This window comes from Pleurodeles waltl, chromosome 5, assembly GCF_031143425.1.
Source record: "Pleurodeles waltl isolate 20211129_DDA chromosome 5, aPleWal1.hap1.20221129, whole genome shotgun sequence".
Taxonomy (NCBI): Eukaryota; Metazoa; Chordata; class Amphibia; order Caudata; family Salamandridae; genus Pleurodeles; species Pleurodeles waltl.
In genome coordinates, this window is record NC_090444.1 from 253768378 (window position 1) to 253791410 (window position 23033).

General features: G+C 44.5%; 1 long non-coding RNA gene across 3 annotated transcripts in view; it reads left to right on the top strand.

Annotated features, from left to right (window-relative positions):
* The window catches only part of LOC138297243 (uncharacterized), a 440690-nt gene extending 417870 nt beyond the window's left edge, over window positions 1-22820 (top strand). For all 3 annotated transcript variants that reach the window (XR_011203964.1, XR_011203963.1, XR_011203962.1), the window contains exons 4-5: window positions 8141-8237; window positions 22672-22820. This is a non-coding gene — a long non-coding RNA (uncharacterized lncRNA). The remainder of the gene's footprint in view (window positions 1-8140; window positions 8238-22671) is intronic.
* Window positions 22821-23033: the final 213 nt, after the last annotated feature.

Consider the following 23033-nt stretch of genomic DNA (forward strand, 5'->3'; position numbering starts at 1 on the left):
TAAGGACATGTGGTGATAGCAATGTACACCTTCTAGGACGTTCCCATGTGCTTTGAAAAAGTTGATAATGTGCAACAATATGTGTAAGACATGTCAAATCGGTTGGACTTACAACCATGTACAGATGAATCTGTATGTGTAGTTTAATAGTTAACTCGGGGAATGTACACCAAGGAGGTTGCCCTCGGGTTCATACCTATGTGCTGTACTGTAAAGATCTGAGTTTGTAACTTAGCTCGACATAAGATATGTGTGAGTTGTGTATCTAACTTTACAAAATGTCTGCATGCTGCATGTCACATACTATTTTGACAGTTTTTCACATAGTTTTCATGCCATGAGGAGAGAATGACAACCACCAATGTACAGTCTACTAGTAGACCTGCACACCATGGAGGAGGGACATTGTATCCAGACATATCAGCCGAATCGTCAAACTATCATGGATCTTTGTGATCAACTGGCGCCAGATCTGATGCCTGCCATTCGCAATCCCTATAGCATCCTTCCCATTGTTCAACTCTCGAGAGTGCTACACTTCTTAGCCACTGGGTACTTTAGGAATACAGTGGCCCTAACTACTGGAATGTCTCAGCCCATGTTCAGTCTGGTTCTGAGGGATGTTCTGTGTACAATGTGTACATTGTTGAACCACTTAGACAGCTACATCAGGGTTCCCCAACGTGCGGATTTAGCCTATGTGAAGGCAGAGTTTTATGCTATGGGACACATTCCACTTGTGGTTGGAGCCATAGATGGCACCCATGTAGCCTTGTTTCCCTCCAGTGCCAATGAACAGGTATATAGGAAAAGGAAAAACTACCACTCAATAAACATTCAGGTGGTGTGTCTGGCAGACCAGTACATTTCACAAGTCAGTGTCAAGAATCCAGGATCATTCCATGATTCCTTCATCATGAGGAACAACAATTTCACACTGCTGATGACACGACTCCACACAGAGAGGGCCTGGCTGGTTGGTCAGTTACAACTGAAATGTGTGTTTGCAATGCATGTCTCCTGCCATCACAATGTTTGATGTCTCACATATATATGTGTGTTGTTCTACCACTTTCTTCACAGGTGACTCTAGCTATCCAAACCATCGTTGTTTATTGACACCTGTGAGGTACCAACCACTCCAGGGGAAGTCCGCTGCAATGAGGCCCACGGGAGGACAAGGTGTGTGGTTGAGTGGACTTTTGAGTTCCTGAAGGCAAGAAGATTTAGGTGCTTGGACAGATCAGGAGGAGCCCTCCTCAACTCATCCAACAACGTATGTCAAATAATAGTTGCCTGCTGCATGCTCCACAATCTTGCCCCAAAACAACAGATACTATTTATACCAACAGAAACTGGCGTACTCGCGGACTCCATGGAACTAGTTGCAGGATACGCTTCTGTGCAAGAGCATATTGGGGCATCCGAGTGAATATACAGTACATTGAGTAAACTTACATAGCCAGACAGCATATGGCACTATTATAATTATATTAAGAATCATCTGAACTACAAATCTCGATTTATCTGACTGACTATTTTGAGATGAGAAAGTCCTGAAGAAGTCAAGGGGTATTCCCCAGACGAAACACGTGTTGACTAGGACTGGAACGAGAGCAATTGTGGATAAAATAATTTTCGAGAAGAATAAAGAAGATTATCAGTCAATGTTTGAAGCCTGTTTTAATTATGGACTTTTGAGCATTTAATGTAACATGGATTGTTTTGACTTGCGCCGTTCATATTTGCAATACCATGTATACCAGTTGGGGGAAGCCAGAAGAACCTGTGGGTGGAGATGCAGATTTGCCAAGTGATGAAGAGCCACAGGAAGATGAAGCAGGAGACTCTAGGGCAGATCTCATCAACCAGTACACCAACTGTCTAAAAGGTATGTGAAGTAGACATAATGTTGTGGTTCAAATTTGTAACCTGAAGTAGATGGGTAGCATGCCACCTCCTATCCTGCATCATCTGTGGGGTTGTTATATAGCTCCAATGCCTATGAGTGAGTTGTGCATGCAAACTGTAATTTGTATTGTGTACATAAGAGAGTGGTCTACAGTCTCATGTATTGATAAAGAAGATGCAAAGTTACACTTCTGGACATTACTTCTCTGATTTGATGAGTGTATTCTGCTCTGTCCCATCTCTCTACTCTTTCAAACACAGGTATGCCTGGAATCTGTTGCGCTGATGAACCTTGGCAAACGACAGACAGTGTCAGAAGCAGACGGGTATTGCAGACAGACCTGAGAAGTGGTCATAGCTATTACCAAGTACTTTGAGTCTTGTGGAGTATGACTGACATTGTTAGACTGTCAGGACACTGGGGTGGAAAAGTGTTTTCCCTTCAAGGTCACCTGTAGGGTACATGAGGTTGTCAAGAGCTGTCATTTGTGTTTGAATATGTGTCTGTCTCATGTGTAAATGTATTTCCATAGCCTCTATCTGCACAGTAGTAACCGTTTTATGTGTCCTTCCTTGAATCTAGCTGTCAGTGTGTTCCTACATTGCAGACCAATGTGAATGCCACTGTGGACTGACATAGGTGAGTGACAAGCCTACAGGTATGTGATCAATGCAAGTGAAAGTTTCCAGGTATGGGTAGATCAGTACTGATCTCTGTCTGTACAATGGGATATGTATATTTGGAAGCTATGGTATGGATATGTGATAAGGATTTGCTAGGTGATACAAAAAAACAATCTGTGTGCCTCCTGACTTGTTGGTAGAGTAGTATGATCCTAAATTCAGTATTTTGTAGTTTAGCTTTGTATTCAACCTTAGCAGACATATTGATGCTACTCTCAGTCATGCTTTTTGTGCTGTTTGCATATATTTCACTGATTGTGTGTAGTTGTAGTTTACAACCTACTTGGTATCTGTCCTGTTACAATCCTATTGTAATGAGTCCCCTGCTGATAGAGTCGACGTATGGGGTCCATATCAATGGGCGTGCAATACAGAGGGACATGATCAGTCTAGAGTCTATAGCCTAACTATTGTGCTAAGTGAATGGTTGCAGAGTTTGGAAAATTGTGAGGTATAGGTGCTGTGATATGAGTGTGTGTCGGGTGTTGTGGATTGTGTATGGTACTGATGTGTGTGTTAGGTATGTTGCACAGGTGTGTGATGTGTGCATAGTGAAGTGTCAATGAGTGTCTAGTCTTGCTATTTTGAACTTTCTGGGATGTCGGTTGTCTGTGGTTGTGTGTGGCATTTTCATTGCAAAGGGTTGTGGGTTGTGTTTCGATGTGTTATATAGTGCAGTGAGTAGGTGTATCGGGTGTGTGGATGTGTATCAGGTGTGGGGTATTCAAACTATCCAATGTGGTGTGGTGTTCTGAAAGAAGTGAGTTGAGACCACCGTGGTTCGCACCGCCAATAGTTTTCTGCCATGGAAGAACTGCTGTCGTGATTTGCGGATAGTAATCTGAAGGGTGGATTTTTGTCGGGCTGGCGTTGATGGTGGTGGAACTGCCTCTTTTCCGTCCTGCAGGGTCCTGTCAGTTTCAGAAATGTGGCTGTTTTTTGGTAGACTTCACAGTGTGGCTCTTAATACTGCGGTCAGATTACCACCAACATGGCTGTTTTTTAGCAACCGCAACCGTGGCAGACTTGCCAAAAGACCGCCAAAGTCGTAAATAGGCCCTTTATCTCCTTTCAAGAAGCTTACCACCACTGACTCTTTAAATGTCTATGCCATCACCAATTTGATTAAATAAATGTACTAAATGTGGCAATAGCTCTTTCTGAAATATCTTATATACTTCGGTTAAAATTCCATCCATACCAGTTGCTTTGGCATTGGACATCTTTTGAAATGCACAGACCGCCTCCTTCACTGAAATATCTAGATGTAGTGCCTCTACCTGTGTTCCAGACAAGCAAGGAAGCATGAATAAGTTATAAAACTAATCAAAGCTAGATATGGAAATAACACTATTGTAGCGAAATATATTATTATTGTGCTGCAAGAATATCTGGGTGATTTTTATGTCATCTCTTTGACTCAGATTGGAGCCAGGATCTTTAACTTCCCTAATATGCAATGTATTGTGTTTCCCACATGCTGACCACGCTAACAGTTTGCTCACAAACCGACTTTCTTCATCCTGTTTCTGCTGAAAAGTTTTTCAGCTAGTGATCACTTCAAAAGCATAAAAATTGCATAGCATTTATTAGGCCTGATCATACTTAACTTTTAAATCCACTCTGCACTCAGCCACCCCCCTAGTTAACGCTTTGTGAGCATAATCAAGAGCATCTTGTTGTTCCTTAAAGCATATTTCCTGAACTCTCCTCTGGATTGATTTATAGGCTTATATCACTTGACCTCTAAATGCAGCTTTAAATGAATCCCAAACAGAAAACGGGGAGGCAGTGCCCTGATTAATCTCAAACAATTCCTAGATAAATTTACGCATACTACCCAACCATTCCTGGTTCACTAGGAGTATCCTATCAAACTGCCAGTATGCCCACAAAGTTTTAGTACCCTCTACCTACAAAGTGACCCCTACTACAGAATGGTCTGAAAATGCATTGGCCCCGATCCTTGTACCCTTCCATTTTACTGATTTTTAAACTAAAATGTAGTCCAGCCAATTAGCTGTGTTATACTGACTTGAGAAGCAGGTATTTTGTGCTTGGCCATGATAATCAAGGCACCACGGATCCACTGAATTTAAACTGCTTTTCATTGTGCCCATCTCCTTAGCTGTGTTAGGCTTTAGCTGTATTTTTAGGTGTCTAACTTAAGATCCTTTATAAAATTGAAATTATCTCCCCAGATTAATGGGCCCATTGCACCCATCACCATGGAAAATATTGCCTTAACAGGAGCATCCTCGTCCTGGACTGGGCCATAAAAATTAAGGAGGTTAAGGGAAACTCCTTGGACCCGAACTTTCAGCCAAATCCATCAACCCGCCTTATCTCTGATAACATCCTTGATGTGCCAGTCTATTGATCTAGACAAAAAAATCGCCACCCCGTACTACAAGCCCAGCTGTGGCATAAAAAGCATGAGAATAGACCCTAGGAATATAGGGGCATATTTATACTCTGCTTGCGCCGAATGTGCATCAAAGATTTTGACGCACATTCAGCGCAAACCCTGCCCCATATTTATACTTTGACGCTGACCCCGCGGACGTCAAAATCCCACCATGTGCATCATTTTTTGGAAGGGGGAACCTGCCTTGCATGAATTATATGGAAGGTAGGCGTTCCCTTCCAAAAAATGACTTTAAGGCCTGTGCGCCTTATTTATACTCTGGCGTCATTTTGACGCACAGGAGGGGGCGGGCCTTAAAAAATGGCACCCAGCCTGATGGGCGACGTTTTTTAACGCCTGGGTCAGGGTAGGCGTTAAGGGACCTGTGGGCTCGGAAGGAGCCCAGAGGTGCCAACCCATGCCCCCAGGGACACACCCTGCCACCCTTGTCCACCCCGGGAGGACACCCAAGGATGGAGGGACCCATCCCATGGAAGGAAAGGTAAGTTCTGGTAAGTATATTTTTTGATTTTTTTTAAGTGGCATAGGGGGGCCTGATTTGGGCCCCCCTACATGCCACTATGCCCAATGACCATGCCCAGGGTACATAAGTCCCCTGGGCATGGCCATTGGGCAACGAGGCATGACTCCGGTCTTTGCTATGACAGGAGTCATGTCAATGGGGATTGTGCGTCAAAAAAAATGGCGCAAGTCAGGTGTGAGGCCTGATTTTTGCCTCCGACCTGACTTGCACCATTTTTTGACGCACAACCCCCATTTTCCCATACGCCGGCGCTGCCTGGTGCGAGTCATTTTTTTTTTACATGTACCAGTCTGCAGCGCCGGCTAACGTCATTCCATAAATAAGGCGCCCGCATGGCACGTTGGAATGGCGTTAGTCGGCGGTAAAAAAATTTACGCACAACTGCGTTGCCACAGTTGTGCGTCAAAAAGTATAAATATGGCCCAAAATGTTTTGGTGTACTCACTTAAAGATGGGTTTACTGTGGAAAAATGATTTCAGGATTAAACGTAGTTAACCAGTTCATTACAGAACAATATTTTCACCTATTCAGAATGCCATTAACATTGCATAAAAGAGACATTATATTACACATCCATATTTAACTTGACTTACCTTTATCGCCTCCATCTCAAAAAAAGCTGGAACTGGTTTGTTTTTCACAATTTCCATTAAGATTTCTTTAAAATGATTGTCCTTGCACAAAATCTCTTGCTGGCATATGTAGAATGACTAGCAAATCTGCCCATTTTTTATGCCCTAGCCACCCAACCCCATGCACCACCAATCCCACCAACCCCCCCTTCCTGCAGAGTGCCCTCCCCAAATTGGAGGCGTAATAGACTACACTACCCCTTACCATCTCTTCCTACTACTTAGGTGCCCTGGCACTATGGCATACTTGTTAGGGAGACCTGATCCCCCTCTCCACCCCTCGTCCAAAACCTGAGCCGTGCCATGCTCAGCCACACTCACGCATTTGCTCCCGCTTCTTTTGCCTGGTTTCATTTTTACATTCTTTGTAACAGACCATAAAATCAACCAACTTCTGGAATCTTTTAGCTAATATTCCAAAATGTGGGATGACCTAAACCCAACGCTAACCCAACTATGCCTTCCCCAAAAGATTCTGGGCATCTATAAGAGTTGTACATAAATAAAATTGGCCTTTAAACACAACCTTTAGCTTTGATTGCTGAATTAGAGAGGCCTGGGCCCCTGCTGCCTTGAATTGGCCAATCATACCAGTCGGTTCTCTTGGCTGAGACCGCTGACATATTGGAGAACATCCTCACCTCTTCTTTCTCTGCCAGAGCGAATGACTTTTGATTGTTTGCTTTTGTGAGAATCTTCTCTTTAATTCTATAGTAAGCAAAAATCACAATGCTAGTACGAGGAAACTTTGCATTTGGCTGCTTCTGAAAGGCGACCCAATGTGCTTGCATGATTGTCAAGTTAGCTGGAGGGTTTTCCAATATATGGGTCTTAATTAGGGCATCCATAAATTGCAACATATCCCGATGATTGCCCTGCATTTCTGCCCCCTCCAGTACCCTCTCAAAACTAAGGTTCGAACTACTCGCATAGCTCTCCATATCCTCAATTTTATTTTGGGACTCACACAACTTCTTTTGAACTCTCTCCAGCTTGTTCTCCCAAGCTAAGAAGCGATCCTCAAGATCTGAAATTCTCTGCTACAATTCCTGGAGGCGTTCTCGAATCTGCCCTATCGCTTCCTCAATTTTATTGAACCTTTCATTTATCGCAGCTGTCTCCTTTCATTGCGAATCCTTCAACTCTTGCAGTTCTTTCACGCTTGGTTCAGGCAATATCCATGACTGCGCCATAAACTGTTTTCACAAATGCATCAGAAATTCTGACGCATCTGTGGTGCTTTACTCACGCGTTACTGGACTAGCGTCAAAAAAAGGATGCTACTCCAGCAATGCCAGGATTCCCCCATTGTGAAAAGCCCTGAGTCAATTTTACGTCTGCTATGAGCAGGTGGTAAAATTCTGATGCAGTGAAGTCGCGGAATGATGCAATCAAATGTAAATTTCACTGTTTCAGTTTCTGCGTGGCTTTTCCTGTGGGAATACCTATACCTGGCGCAGGTATAATGTGATGCAAGGCTTTACAAACTGACTTTTAGGGCCAATGCATCAGTTTGTAAATGTGGAGCAGTGTAGAGCACTGCTTGCTCCACCGCTACGTGAAAAAGAAAAATTACGCAACAGTGGCGCAAAGGTCTTGTAAATGGGGCGCAATGTTTTTAATGCAAGGATTTCAACTTGGCAAGATGACTTGACCTATTGTCTGAGAACTAATAGTCCAATCGATCTAGCTCAGTTTGACAAATACGTAAACATGCTGTCATATGCCATTAAGGAACTGAAAAACAGGCTGCATTAATGGGAAGACCGCATACATATACAAACACCTATCGCTTCCAAGGATTTTATTTTGTTTTGTGAATTATTAATAATTGTTGCTTTTATAGACATTATGGTTTTAAATATTAAACCTTTTAATGTTTGTATTTATTGATTCATTGCATATAGTATATGTACCAATTTCTATTAATCGACACAATGAAATGTGGCTTGCTTACCTAGGTACAGTAGTTCGTGCTGTGATTATATGGTTACCTGGGGCCTGAACAAGCCTTCTCCTCACTCTCTGTTACCAGAGGCAAAGAAAGTTTAGAGAACAGTAAGTGAAATTACTAGCAGCTAACAAAACTAAAGGGTTTGTTTTTTATACGTTTTGTCATGATGTCCTTCTTGTCGACCTTTCTGATTTCAGGATAGCCTATATTTCTAATTACAGTTCGTTAGCAGCTCAACTGCCTTGTCAAGGTCTAAGTCTGCTCCATGTCAGCTGTTTCCTGTCAATAAACTGGACATGTCCTAACTGTACACATTGCTAACAGGACTTAGCGTTTGTCAAAACAATTAAGTAAAGTCTTTAGCCCAGGCTGAGAACATTGTTTGTGGAATATATACTTGCTGTTTTGCCACGGACAAATTGCCATCACCCTGAATTAAAGGCTCATAGAAGATTTAAAAAAAATAGCTTACATAGTCCAAGAACACACGAGGGTATTAGATTAATATACAGGCGTACGCATTTCGGGAGCAAAACTTAACAAAAAAAGGAGCTATTTTCGGAGCTATATCTCATGACAGGGGCATGAGTGTTTTTTTCTATTGTGAAGTATCACTCAAAGTGTCCCATATGGGGTATTACAATATCACACATGCAGACACTGAAAACATGAAAATGCCACACACATGTAAACTGAAAACGTGGCAAATATATGGCATGGATCATTTCTGTCAATGTGCGGTTTGTAAATATCTACTTTTAGAGCTCCGAAGTCTATCAACAGGGAAACTGTTCACGTAAAATATCCACAAAAAGTGTTGATTAGTACATAATGTGTCCTGTGAGAGTTACTGCGTGGTGGGTTACATTCGAGAGCTGTAACTTTTATAAACCTTTATTCAAAGGCAGGGGGTGCTAGAGCACCGTGATTTAAAATTCCTTCAACATGGCAACAACTTAAAGTCATGTCTCGAGAATTAATTCTGAGCAGATAAATATTTTTTTTTCTGATTTGTTCGTGATGAAATTGTAATAGGCCTGTTTAAGTTAAAATGGCATTTTCATTTTTGTTAACTAGCTGAATAAAAATATGGTTTAAATAAAAAAGAGAATTGGAGAAAGGTATTTGTACTGGGTGCGTTTGGCACGCTCGAAAAGAGCCCATCAATGCTTTCTGCCTGCTTTATCAAATATTGTTTTAAGTGTGTTATATTATGTTTAATTATCTTTATTATGTCTTTTATAAATAGCCAACATGCTACATTTATGGCTACTTTATGCACTTGTTTGCAAACCAGCAAATAACTTGGGGCCATATTTATACTTTTTGACGCAAAACTACGCCGGCGCAGTTTTGCGTCAAAAATATTACCGCCGGCTAACGCCATTTTGGTGCACCGTGCGGGCGTCAAATTTATACTTTGATGCATGGCGGCGCAAACCACAGGGGGGAGTCATTTATTTAGACGCACGCCGCAGCGTCAAGTAGTAAAGCAAAACGACGTTAACGCGGCGGGAATGACTGTGGGTCGATTTACGACCCCGCAAAACGGATATGCGCAGTTTTTTTACGCAATAGCATCAAAAAAACCCGCGAACACTTCCATTTCACCAGGGGAGAGCCAAAATGGATCCCAGATGCCACTACAGACCCCAGGAAGATGACAACAGACCAGGAACCAGCCAAGAGGACCCACACAAGAATCAGGACACTTATAAGAAGAAAATAAAGTGTCGCCTCAGTGCAGAGGAGGAGGAAATTCTGGTTAAAGAGGTGACGGAACACCAGCACCAACTGTTTGTCACCTCAAAGTTGCCAATCAGTAGGAGAGAGGCTATATGGCAACAAATTGTTGACAAGATTAACAGTGTGGCAGAAGTACGCAGAACAGTCATCGAGTGCTGGCATGACTGCAAGCGCAGGACCAACGAAAAGATGGCCAGGAACAGGAAGGCAGCACTGCAGACTGGAGGTGGGAGTCCAGCACACCAGGAGGCCCTGGACCACTTGGAGGAGATGGTTGCAGCCGTCATCCCTGAGGAGATCGTCACAGGGATTCAAGGACAGGACAGCGCAGACTACCAGGAGACAACGCACATGCAGGGTAAGTCGCATGGGGAATTGAAATGCACTAATGTCAACTGCAACCGGGGGGGGAATACCTACTACATATTGCATGTAAGTCATCATATACATGGAGTGGCATGGGTAAAGGGGCACGGCATGGGGGCATGGCCTGGACAGACAGAAGCTGGGGCACACCATTACACTACACCAACAACAGTCCCATGGGGGCATGCTGTCATGCCAACGATGGAGCAAAGGGAAATCCACGCCAGGAGGGAAGGCCACAACGTCAAACTGACATCCCGGGACACGTCAGCCACCATACCCCCCACATTAACTAGGGCCCTCTTAACAACCTCTAGCCATACCGACAACTGGAATGTAACTGCAACAACAGTTGCCACTACCACTTCCGCTCTGTGTGCAGTTCAAGTAGCCAATGGCAGTAACCTCCCCATCGATCATACACACCTAAATTAGGGGGTTGAGGATGACAACTTCAACAATCCCCTTAAAAAAGACAAAGGCCCCAGTACTGTCAAATGTCAATGCCCATGGTTGTTGCAAACATCAGCCAATTTCAACAACAATAAGAGCTACACAGCACTAAGGACATACCCATGCTGCATATGTCAGGGTCCATCCTGTGCCTGGGTCACAATGTAACATCCCAAATGTCATACTGCTCAGACAACAGCATTGAGGGGGGGGGCACATGTAACTGGTCACTGACATACACCTGCACAGTCAGAGGAGGAAATAGGACACTGCTACGACAATCAGTGCAATCCAATGTACCACACATTCCCCAACATCAGCAGTACAAATTAACCAATGCCAACATCCCTATTGTGTCATAACATTGCTATGCAAAGGATATGCCACATGTCAAATACATTTAAGTGGATGTGAAAGATCAGAGATTGCGGCAGGTCCAGATTGTTAAGTGCGCTGCCAGTGCCATCAGAACACCCACAGCCAGTGAAAGGTCTCACCATGAGAATGGATGTAGACGGAGGGTTGAGTAGGACAAGAAGGTGGCAATTCACTATTTGGCTAAAACCAACACCTAGAAGAGATGATGCCGAAAAGTCTAATAACTTAGGGGGTGATTCTAACTTTGGCGGGCGGCTCAAAGTTCCCCCAACAGAATACCGCTACGCGGTCAGAAGACCGCCGCGGTTATTCTGTGTTTCCCGCTGGGCTGGCGGGCGACCGCCAGCCCAGCGGGAAACCCCTTCCCACGAGGAAGCCGGCTCCGAATGGAGCCGGCGGAGTGGGAAGGGTGCGACGGGTGCAGTAGCACCCGTCGCGATTTTCAGTGTCTGCCTGGCAGACACTGAAAATCTTTTAGGGGCCCCCAGGGGCCCCACGACACCCCTCACCGCCATCCTGTTCCTGGCGGTCACAACCGCCAGGAACAGGATGGCGGTGAGGGGGTCAGAATCCCCATGGAGGCGCAGCAAGCTGCGCCGCCATTGAGGATTCCTTAGGGCAGCGGAAAACCGGCGGGAGACCGCCGGTTTTCCGTTTCTGACCGCGGCCATACCGCCGCGGTCAGAATGCCCTTGGGAGCACCGCCAGCCTGTTGGCGGTGCTCCCGCGGTCGTTGACCCTGGCGGTCAATGACCGCCAGGGTCAGAATGACCCCCTTAATAACATACATGTGACATGTAGGTGGGCCATAGGCCTGGGAGAATGCCCATCTGAAGGACTGGAGCAATGAACACGAAACAAGATCACAATGTGAATTCATCACAAGGCAGGCATGTCACATCACTCATGCCACAACACAGACACACTAATTGTACCCTGTTTCATTGCAGAGGAAGATGGATCTCCTGCGGATATCCCTGTCTCAGATTACCCTGATGACATGGATGACGAGCTGATAAACATTCCCCAGGAGACTATCCAAAAGGTCCTTGAAACCCTCCAGACCCCACATTCAGTCACAAGGAGGAGCACAGAACAAGCAGCCATCGCAAAGGATCCACCCACCACCCCAATTGTAAGACCTGCCAGCTCCAATACAGCTGAGGACTCTGACAACACAGGCACCAGCTTTGAGAGAACTGTAGTTGGGGTACAGCGGGAGCTGGCCAAGGAGGTGCGGGTGGGGATGCAAACTATGGCAGCCAGCCTAGAGGGGGTGCGTTCGTGCATGATGTCATCTGCAGATCAGGCAGCAGCTATGCAAGCCCTAACATCTATCTTGCAGGAACAGCAAAAAACCCAGAAGGAAATCAGCACAGCTGTAATACAGTTGATCCAACACCTACAACAGCAATCCTGTCAATGCATGCACAAATGCAACATTGAACCCCTCAGGGCCGACCTGGCTGCCTACCATCGTGATGTGGCTGCTATTCTCAAGAACCAGCAGATCCTCCTTGCTGCAGTACTGCCCGTAAGACCTTCACAGGGAGCAGCGACCGGGATGTCTGACTCCACGTCTTCTAACACTGAGGTGTGTGTTGCCCCTTCACAACCACCACCACCAAGAACAGAGGAGGCAACACACACATCAGAAGAAGACATGGAACAGATCACCTTCACACCAAAAAGTACCCAGAAGCACTAGTCCCTGCCATATGGCCAACTATTACCAAGGTCCTGTGCTTTGTAACATGCCAGTCTTGCAACAACTCTACTTAATGACTGTTCTGCTTACCACTGTATATCTTGTCAGCCTGCCCAGTGATTGTCTCTCTCCTACTCATTGGCAAATCCTGTCCCTCTGCACTGTCTGAAACATCACCCCAGCATGTCAAAAGCATTTCCGTAACCCCTTGTGTAGGATCACAATGTAAGATGTCACTCTAATGGACTCACAATCATGGACAATGTACAGATAGCACTACAGCACTTTTCAATAAATAGCACTTACACAACAAATCTGTCTCTGGGTAATGTGACATATCAACTGTGCAGTAGATAACTGAAATGTGCCTACTGTCAAATCACGTAGCTTGTCAATACAACTGTCCTGATATTATGTAGTCAGATAAATCTGCACAGTGGCCATGATTGCATCATACTATGCCCTTCCTGAGGGACATATCTGATGAAGTGAGAAACCATACAACATCATGCTGTGTTGGACAGAATAATGCTTCCTCATGTGTTAGTCATACATGTAGCAACATCCGTAATGTGGACTTCCAAGATATAGGGTAACGTAGACACCACATGTGACAAAGCATGCACCAGATAGATGGCAGACGCTTGTTCATGTCAATGGTCCACATTTTCAACATCCTATGTCCTAGAGTTTTGGTAACAGCTTCCTAGGCACTAGTTGGTGAATCCCACAGTGAGTCATACACATGCATTGAGGAAGTGGGTACCATGTTGTTTGCCCAGACAGACAAAGGTGAATCACAAATGTATGATGACACCACAGTTGAGGTCATAGAAGTTAGCCACAACTCTCAAGTGGCTGTGGTGGACCAGCAGACGAGGCAGCACGTGTCCACATATTTCCAGTGATCAATTGCACATAGGTGTCTTGTTCATGTGTTTGGTCCAATGATGATCCTGTATATTTTTTGGGGTGTAATTTGTCACAGTTCGGTCCAGGACTCATCATGAGTCAGTGGCAGCTAGTCCTGTATCTACTGAGTATCCTTTGTTGATCAATGTGAGTAAAGTGGATGTGGACATGAGAACCTACATGGGGATGGTCCCACCCTGTCACTAAAGACGTGTAATGAGACAGTCAACAGGACAACCTTGGTGTGCTGAGTGAGATAATGTCTCAGGTGTCATGTTCCGGCAGGTGTCATTACAACATTTGTACACAGGTTAGCCTCTGCAATTCCCACTGCATCTGGGAACATCATAGCCTCTGTGCTGATTATTCTCGCAGCTATTCACCACACACGGCCCATCAATATGTTGTGAGCACTGTGATTCTGTGTGTAAACTGTCAGGGTCCTGACATGTGTGGATTTTTCATGGACATTATCAGAGGTTGCTGGTTCTGCTGAAGGCCCCGTATCCAATCCCTGCATACGGCCCTGGGACACTGTCACACTTTGTCATTCATGCATAAATGAGAATGAGACAAGGGATGGGCCATGAATTTTGCTTTTCACAGAGGATTTAACTCATATGGTACATTTAAAAGGCAGATGATGCTATACAATGTATTTGGGTATGCACTGAAGAAGCCCATGCCCAAATACCCCCTGATGAATGAGAGGTTTGCTAACGCAAGTGTGGTACATATGCAGAGACAGGGATACTTTAGTGTGACGCACAGACAGATGCCAGTCAGGCTGACAGAATGCAGGGTGAATCAGGATCCAGCAATTTGACAAGTTACATAATCAGTGGTCTGACTAAGACTGTTTGGAGGACGAACTAGAGAGTTGACATGTCAAACTGTGTATGTCCTGTGTTTTTGAAGGTGACAAATGAACCCAAGGGCTGTGTTACACGGCTTAATTAGTATCAATGCTTAACGGTGTATTTGACAAAATGGAAACTCCTATGCTGTTCTAGGCATCAGCAGGGGCAGTGCTTGTTGAAATGGGTGGTGTGCATGGAGGTGATCACAGGTGTGGGCTGCATCTGTTTCTCACAAGTCCTGTAAGTGAGATTTGCATTCTAATGGCCAACAGACATTTTCACACGGGAAGCAATCTACAGGTGCTAACAGGGCTTAGAAACTAGAAGCCAGTGTATTAATTGACCTGACGTCCATGCAGTCAGATGTTCTATGACAATGGCATACCATAGGAAATGGTGTAGCACACTGGATTGCTATTGACAAGCTGTGTGTGTAGGGGAGGGGATATCAGGGTACACATCTTACTATTCCAGGGACCTCTTCAGACAGGTGGGTTGTGACCAGGTGCATGAGTGTGTCAGGAGTTAGGAAATGGGCTGACATGTACATGGAATGTCATGTGCGCAATGCTGCTCATATGTGTGGCACTTGTGCTGTCTATGTACAGCTTCTATGGAACTCTGGTCACAGATAGTCCTTGCAAATATTGGATGCAGTTGGAATAACTGCTGTCAAGGGTCTGGTCAGACATTCCTGTTACTGATGCAAAAGCACATCGACTGCCTCATGTATGAGGCTTGTTTTCCCCTTATTGAGTGATGGTGTCTTAGTTGTGTGCCATATGCTGCGTTGGACCATGATTTCAACATGTATGTGTGAAATAGGTGTGGTCCTCTGCTATTGGCCTTCAAAGGAGAAATGTACATGATATATGTCATTTACAGTGTGTGTATGTGACCATTGTATGTTACGCATCACATTAGCTCTGGGATTTTCAGTGTCCTAATCAGTATATCAGCAATGCTGCATGAGGCAACACTCTTATTCTGATAGTTAGAGATGAAGGTGTGCAAAAATGAGTAGCCAGACCATGATATGGTGATTATTATAGGTGTTTATGTAGCTAGCCCCATTGAAATGACCTTTCATGGCAGTAGTTGTCTTGTGTTGTCTGTGACTCTTTTGTGTTATTATGTCGCATCCTAGGCTTGTAGGACGTACCATCTGCATCGTGTTGTTTCCTTGGCTGAACAAGTGTTTGGCTGCTGACCGTTTGTCAGCAGTATGTTTTGGGATTTGCAGTACAGTGTGCCCTCCCTAGCATTGTGACTTGTGATACAGGTGTCCGTGTGTCTTCACTGGGGGTGAGATGATAGTTCCATACACAGAATCATTTTGACAGTGTTGTTAACACGTTCATATCAATGTACCCTGGACATCCCATACCTTTAGACTTATGCAATGGATTAATGTAAACGTCATTGGGACACTTACAATTTGCAAGGTGACATTTAGGCAACCCACTCCACATGTGATCTTTGACGTCTTAACATTAGGCTGTACAGTAATTTCAGATGTGTGACAGGTTCAATGGTGACCTAAGAAACATGGCTAGCGATGTCACAACCTCAGTGTGTTCCTGTTCACATGTTGCTGTTGTGGTGTATGTGTTGTGTGTCCTAGAGGGTTGCTGTGCAGTGTGTATATAAGTAGGTTTTTGTACTTACCAACAAGTAGTCCATTGCCATACCGTCCATCCTGGAAGTGTTCATTGATGGTGCAGTGACGGAAGATGAAGGAGTCATGGACACTCCCAGGATATTTAGCCACGATGTTGGTGATCAGTCCTTGGTGATCGACTATGGCCTGCACATTGATGGAATGTGTGTGCTTCCTGTTGCGGTAGAGGTGTTCAGTTGCAGCAGGTGGCACAAGGCGTACATGTGTGCAGTCGATTGCACCAAGGACGTGTGGGAAGCCACTAATGAGGTAGAACCCCTGTTTTGTTTCCTGCTGCTTCTGCAGTGTGTTAGGGAAGCAGATGTGGCGGGTGTAAGTCCAATTATGGCATCCAGTTCTTTGGGCAAAAAGGCAGAGAATGATGGTTGTGATATTCCGGCAACCAGGGCACCAGTTGTTTGAAAAGAGCCACTTGCCAGCATGTGAAGTATGGCAAGCTGCTTGGTTTCTGTTGGGATGGTGCGGGGTGTCAGCAAAGTGGGTGCCAACTGTGGCTCTATCTTGCGCAGCAGCTGCTGAATGGCCTGCCAGTTCAACCTGTACCTCTGGATGATGTTGTGTTCCCTGAGGCCATGAAGGGTTGTTCTGGGGCGGAATATCCTCTCCTGCCTTCTGCGCTGCCTTTGGGGTCCCTGCTGGTGTTGTTGTAGCTGCTGTTGTAGCTCCTGTGCTCTGCGTCTGCGTACACGCTGGATAAGAATCACCTCCATGTCTCCTGTTTGCTGCTCTGCTGCTCTGCTGTTGTTTCTGTGCGTTCTGATTAAATACAGGTGTGTTTGCTCCATTTTAACGCTTGCCCTGGCCCAGGCGTTACATTTTTACGCAAATCGGGCTGTGCGTCATTTTCCGGCTCCACCTCCCGGCCGTGCGTCATTTTTGCCCAAAAGCATAAATACGACGCACGGGCGTTTAAGTCATTTTTTGAACGGGACCGCCTACCTTGCATATCATTAACGCAAGGCGGGTTGCAGCATCCCAAAAATGACGCACACGGTGGAATTTTGTCGTCCGCGGGCTCGGGCGTCAAAGTTTAAATACGGGGCAACATTTGCCCTGAATGTGCGTCAACATTTTTGACGCACATTCGGCGCAGACGAAGTATAAATATGCCCCTTGGAGTGGATTCACTCACATGACAGGGATAGCAGGATTAACACTCAAACATGCTTTGAATCGAGATGGGATCAGCAGGTTGACCCCGTGTTTCATTCTTTGCCCCTCACCATCCTGGAATTTGCTGATGAGGAACTAGGCTAAGGACAAGGAGAGCAAACTAGACAACGTTTACTTTCCCTTCCTGCCTCTACTTTCATAACTCAGACAGTGGTGTAACGTAACTTGAGGGGGGCCTCCTGCAAAGTACCTGGAAGGGCTCCCTCCTCCCTGGGCCCAGTGAGGGGCTTGCTGTCAGTGCACATTAAACTGGGCTGGGTGGGGGGGCACCTGGTGCTCACGGCCCACGGCATGGGCAGCGGGGGCCTTTGTTACGTCACTCAACTCAGAGCCCAAAGGGAATGAGAACAGTGTCAGAAGTATGAAAAGGCAAGTTGGGGAGCTTCTGCCCCCTGGCTATCCTTTAATTGACATTCATAACGATATGCAAACATCATTGAATGGATTGAAAGTGTAGTCTCATGTTGTATTCTTACAAAAGTATTAGGAGCTGTTAGAAATGGGGTCTATAGTTTGTAGAGGTATACACCCTTGTCCAACTAGGGACCACAATCCCAGTCAGGGTAGGTCACATACAATCCAAATTATCCTGTTCCCACCCTCTGGTAGCTTGGCACTGAGCAGTCAGGCTTAACTTAGAAGGCAATGTGTAAAGTATTTGTGCTATAAATCATGCAATAACACAATGAAAACACCACAAAAATACACCACACAGATTTAGAAATATGCAAGATATTTATCTGAGTGAATTAAGGTCAAAACGATCAAGATTTGATAAGTAGAAGTTGAAATGTCACTTTTGTAATGTTAAGAAGAGTCTTAAGTCTTATAAGTGTCTCTTGCAAGTACAAAGTACCTGATAAGCGTCAAAATTACATGCACGGAGACCACAGAGGAGGGTATGTGAGGAAAACGTGTGCGTTGTATTTTCGGACACACACAGAATTTTCCACACGGCAAGGAATTGCTTCGAATTCCGGCACGCAGGCTTAAATCCTGTTTGCGATGTGAGGTCTTTTGATGCCCAGGGACGATGCATGGAAATCCTATGAGTGCAGGACGAAGTCACAGGTGCTGAGTTGATCCAGTGGGCGATGCGTCGGAGTTTCTGCCGCACAGCAGGTGCTGAGTCAATTCCTTCCGCAGGAAAACGGGCTGCATCATTCCGGCTCGTGATGCGTTGATCCAGTGGGCTGTGAGTCAAAGTTCCGGTCGCAACACTGGTGATGCGTCGATCTCCTGTCAGGGAGCTGGGCTGCATCATTCTGGTTCAGCGATGCAGTGATTCTTTCACCGCTAGGCAGGCTGTGCATTGATTCCGGCAGGCTATGTGTTGATTTTTGCCACACAAGCAGTTCCTTTGCAGAGATGAAGTCTTTTTGGCCCTGAGACTTCAGGAAAGAGGAGGCAAGCTCAATCCAAGCCCTTGGAGAGCACTTCCCAGCAGAGCCAGAGGCCAGCAAGGCAGCAGGGCAACAACAAGGCAGCAGTCCTTCACAGCAGAGCAGTCCCGGTGAGTCCATTAGGCTGTCAGGCAGCTCCTCTTGGCAGGTTACAGGATCTGGTTCAGAGTATCTGCCCCAGGAAGTGTCTAAGTAGATAGGGTCAGGGACCCAGTTTATATACCCAAAAGTGCCTTTGAAGTAGGGGAGACTTCAAAGAGTGGTTTTGAAGTGCACAAGGTCCCCTTTCAGTACAACTCTGTCTACCAGGGTCCCAGTACGAGGTTTGGCAGTCCATTGTGTGAGGTTAGGGCACTGTCCTTTAAAATGTAAGTGTCAGGCCCTCCGCCCTTCCATTCCAGGAAGACCCATTTAGTATGCAGATGTGTGCAGGTGTGACTGAGCATCCTGTTTTTGTGGTTGTCTCGGTGAAATGCACAAGGGAGCTGTCAACCAGTTCAGCCCAGCCCAGACATGGATTGGAGACAGGCTGTAAGGCACAGAAGGATTTTAAGTGCAGAGAAATGCTCACTTTTTAAAAGTGGCATTCTTAAAATAGTAATTTAAAATCCAACCCCACCAGTCAGCAGGATTTTATATTACCATTCTGGTCGTACTAAATATGACCTGTCTACCCCCTTCTGATCAGAACCTACCACTCAAAGAGTGTATGAGGGTAGCCCTAATGTTAGCCTATGAAAGGAGCAGGTTTCACAGGAATGGAAAACAAATTTAGGAGTTTTCCACTACCAGGATATATAAAACACACAGGTATATGGCCTGCCTTTTACCTACATAGCACCCTGTCCAGAGGGTTATCCAGGGCCTTCCTTAGGGGTGACTTATGTGTAGAAAAAGGAGAGTTTCAGGCTTGGCAAGCACCTTTTAATGCCAAGCCGAAGTGGCTGTGAAACTGCACACACAGGCCTTGCAATGGCAGGCCTGAGACATGGTTAAGGCGCTATTTATGTGGGTGGCACAATCAGAGTTGCCGGCCCACAAGTAGCATTTAATTTACAGGCCCTGTGCTCATGTTGTGCACTTTACTAGGGACCTACAAGTAAATTAAACATGCCATTTGGGTATGAGCCAATGTCACCATGTTTTAAGGGAGGGAGCATATGCACTTTAGCACTGGTTAGCCGTAGTAAAGTGTGCAGAGTTCTAAAATCAGCAAAAACAGTATCAAAAAGTGGAGGGAGGCAGGCAAAAAGTTGGGGGTGACCACCCTAAGGCTATCAGGTCAAACAGGAGCATTGATGATTTTGTTACTCTGAGCTTATATGAACACTACTTCTTTTTTAGGTTTCGTCTGCACTCGCACTTGGCACTGCTTGGAAATCTATTGTTAATAAAAAAAAATGTGAAAGGGCCTTAGAACCAGCCCCTTACTTAACTGAACTTACCACTGGCTTACTCCAAAGTTACTCTAATTTACGTGCTTCTGATTGGCCAGCACGTTGTCTGCACATCACTTCCTGTTCTCTTCTTCGCTGATCTTGCCATCGAGTTGCCTCTGGACCAAACACTCCCTCCGGTCACTTCCCATTGGACACTGGCCAGTGTCCTTCCACTGGCTACACCACTGAAGGTACTTTTCTTTTCTTTCTACATGCCATCTTCTTTCTTTGCTGATTTCTTCTTACTTTGCTGCCATTTTCTATGTCTAGTTTCTTTGTTGCTGTCTTCTTTTTCTTTCTGCATGCCGTCTTTTCAGTTCATTGACATATTCTTTCTTCCCTGCTGTCTTCTCTGTCATCTTTCTTTGTTGCTGTCTTCTTTTTTCTTTCTGCATGCCGTCTCCTTTCTTTGGTGACGTCTTCTCTGTCTTCTTTCTTTGCAGTCTTCTTTCTTCTTTACCGCATGCTGTCTTCTGTCTTCTTGCTTCTCTGACTTCTTTCTTCTCCACCCTCATGCCATCTTCTGTCCTCTTAGTTCGTTGTGCTCTTTCTTCTTTCACCGCATGCCATTTTCTGTTTTATTTCTTCGCTGTCTTCTTTCTTCTTCTTCACCACATGCCGTCTTCTGTCTTCTTTCTTCTCTGTCTTCTTTCCTCATTACCGCATGCAATCTTCTGTCTTTTTTCTTCTTCACTACATGCTGTCTTTTTTCATTTTTTTTGCTGCCTTCTTCTCTGTCTCCTTTCTTTGCAGTCTTCTTTCTTCTTTACCGCATGTCGTCTTCTTTCTTCTCTGCCTTCTTTCTTTTTCTCTGCATGCCATCTTCTGTCTTTTTACTTCACTGTCTTTTTTTCTTCTTCACCACATGCCTTTTTCTGTCTTCTTTCTTTGCTGTCTTCTTTCTTCTTCACTGCATGCTGTCTTCTGTTTTCTTTCTTTGCTGTCTTCTTTCTTCCTTACCGCTTGCAGTCTTCTGTCTTCTTTCTTCACTGTCTTCTTTCTTTTTCACTGCATTCCATCTTCTGTCTTCTTTCTTTGCTGTCTTTGTTTTTCTTCACTAAATGCTGTCTTCTTTCTTCCCTGTCTTCTTCCTTCGTTAATGCATGCCATCTTCTGTCTTCATTCTTCGCTGTCTTCTTTCTTCTTCACAGCATGTTGTCTTCTTTCTTCTTTCTTTGCTGTCGTGTTTTCTGTCTTCTTTCTTCACAGTCTTCTTTTACCATACCATCTTCTATCTTCTTTCTTCATGCATGCAGTGTTTTATCTTCTTTCTTTGCTGTTGTCTTTCTTCATTAATGCATGCAGTCTTCTGTCTTCTTTCTTCGCTGTCTTCTTTCTTCTTCACCACGTGCTTTCTTCTGTTTTCTTTCTCTGCTGTCTTCTTTCTTCATTACCTCATGCCATCCTCTGTCTTCTGTCTTTGTTGTCTTCTTTCTTCTTCACCTCATTCCACCTTCTGTCTTCTTTCTTCACTGTCTTCATTCTTCTTCACTGCATGCTGCCCTCTGTCTATTTTCTTCACTGTCTTCTTCTTTAATTGCCATCTTCTTTCTTCTTGTCTTTTTTTCTTCACTGCTGTTTTCTTTCTTCGCTGTCTTCTTCGCTGCATGCCCTCACGTCAATAGGTTTTGCCTTTGTTTCTTCTTTCTATCTTACTGAATGTTACAATAATGTTTGTTTTAAATTTAATAAACTATGAACAGTTTATCAAGTTTAAAACAAACATTATTATAACATTGTTCTAGTATTTTACAATCCAGTTAGATAGAAAGAAAAAAACAAAGGGGAAACCTGTTGGCTTTGCCAATGCTTGTTTGGATCTGGCCTAGAGCACAACTTTAGCTCGCTTTCCAGACTCCTGTTTGCCAAAAAATACATAAAATGCGTACATACTTATATGAAAATGGAGGGGCTTTTAGTCAGTACTCTTCATCCATTGGTCTGCTCAAGTGTCATTCACATTTCGCTTGAGCTCACAGGACCATCCAGCATGGGGCAATAGGTCAGCCCACTAGAGCCCTTGGCTTTGTTCCTTGTAAGTGATTAATTTCGCTTGTGCACATGTGCATAATCCTGAAAAGTAGTTTACTCCACTGCCAATCTCTCTTTTCATTTCTGTTTCAATTTAACATTTTTGTATTTCTGAAATAGTTTTTGCAAACATTTGTATGCCATAGTTTAGACAGTGGCATTTTCAATGTCTTTTACATTTGTTTGAAAAATAAACATCAAAGCAGTTTTGGTGAGAGCAGTCCTAGAGGGTTTGACAGTGCTCTTTCCACTTGTTTGTATGTGATTGAACAAGTATTGTTTGTTCAAAGGTTCTGCATCTGTATGTCAGTGAATAAAATAAAGATTGCATCTATGCTGTCTAAAACCTTACGCCCTCTGGACCTAATTATGCACTTTTACACTTTAGGACGTGAAGGCACAGGGAAATTACAGAAATTATCACAGTTAAGAAGACGAAACAGAGACAACAATAACTGCTTTCACAGAACCACCAAAGATACTCTTAAAATGTGCTTGGACAGGAAGTCAAGCAACGATTTCATATAGTGATCACAATAAAGCTTGAGATGTTTTGTGGTCTTATGTGCATTGAGTGAGGTGAGAATATACGTACGTGGTTTCAATGCCAGCGAAATGACAACTTTGAAAAGCCACCACCAATTGGAGAGAGAAAGAAGTAAACAAAGATGGCTACTGTAGCAACAAAAACTACACTATCATGTGACGATTTGGAGACACAGGTAAAAGTAATATGACTTAAAATACTTA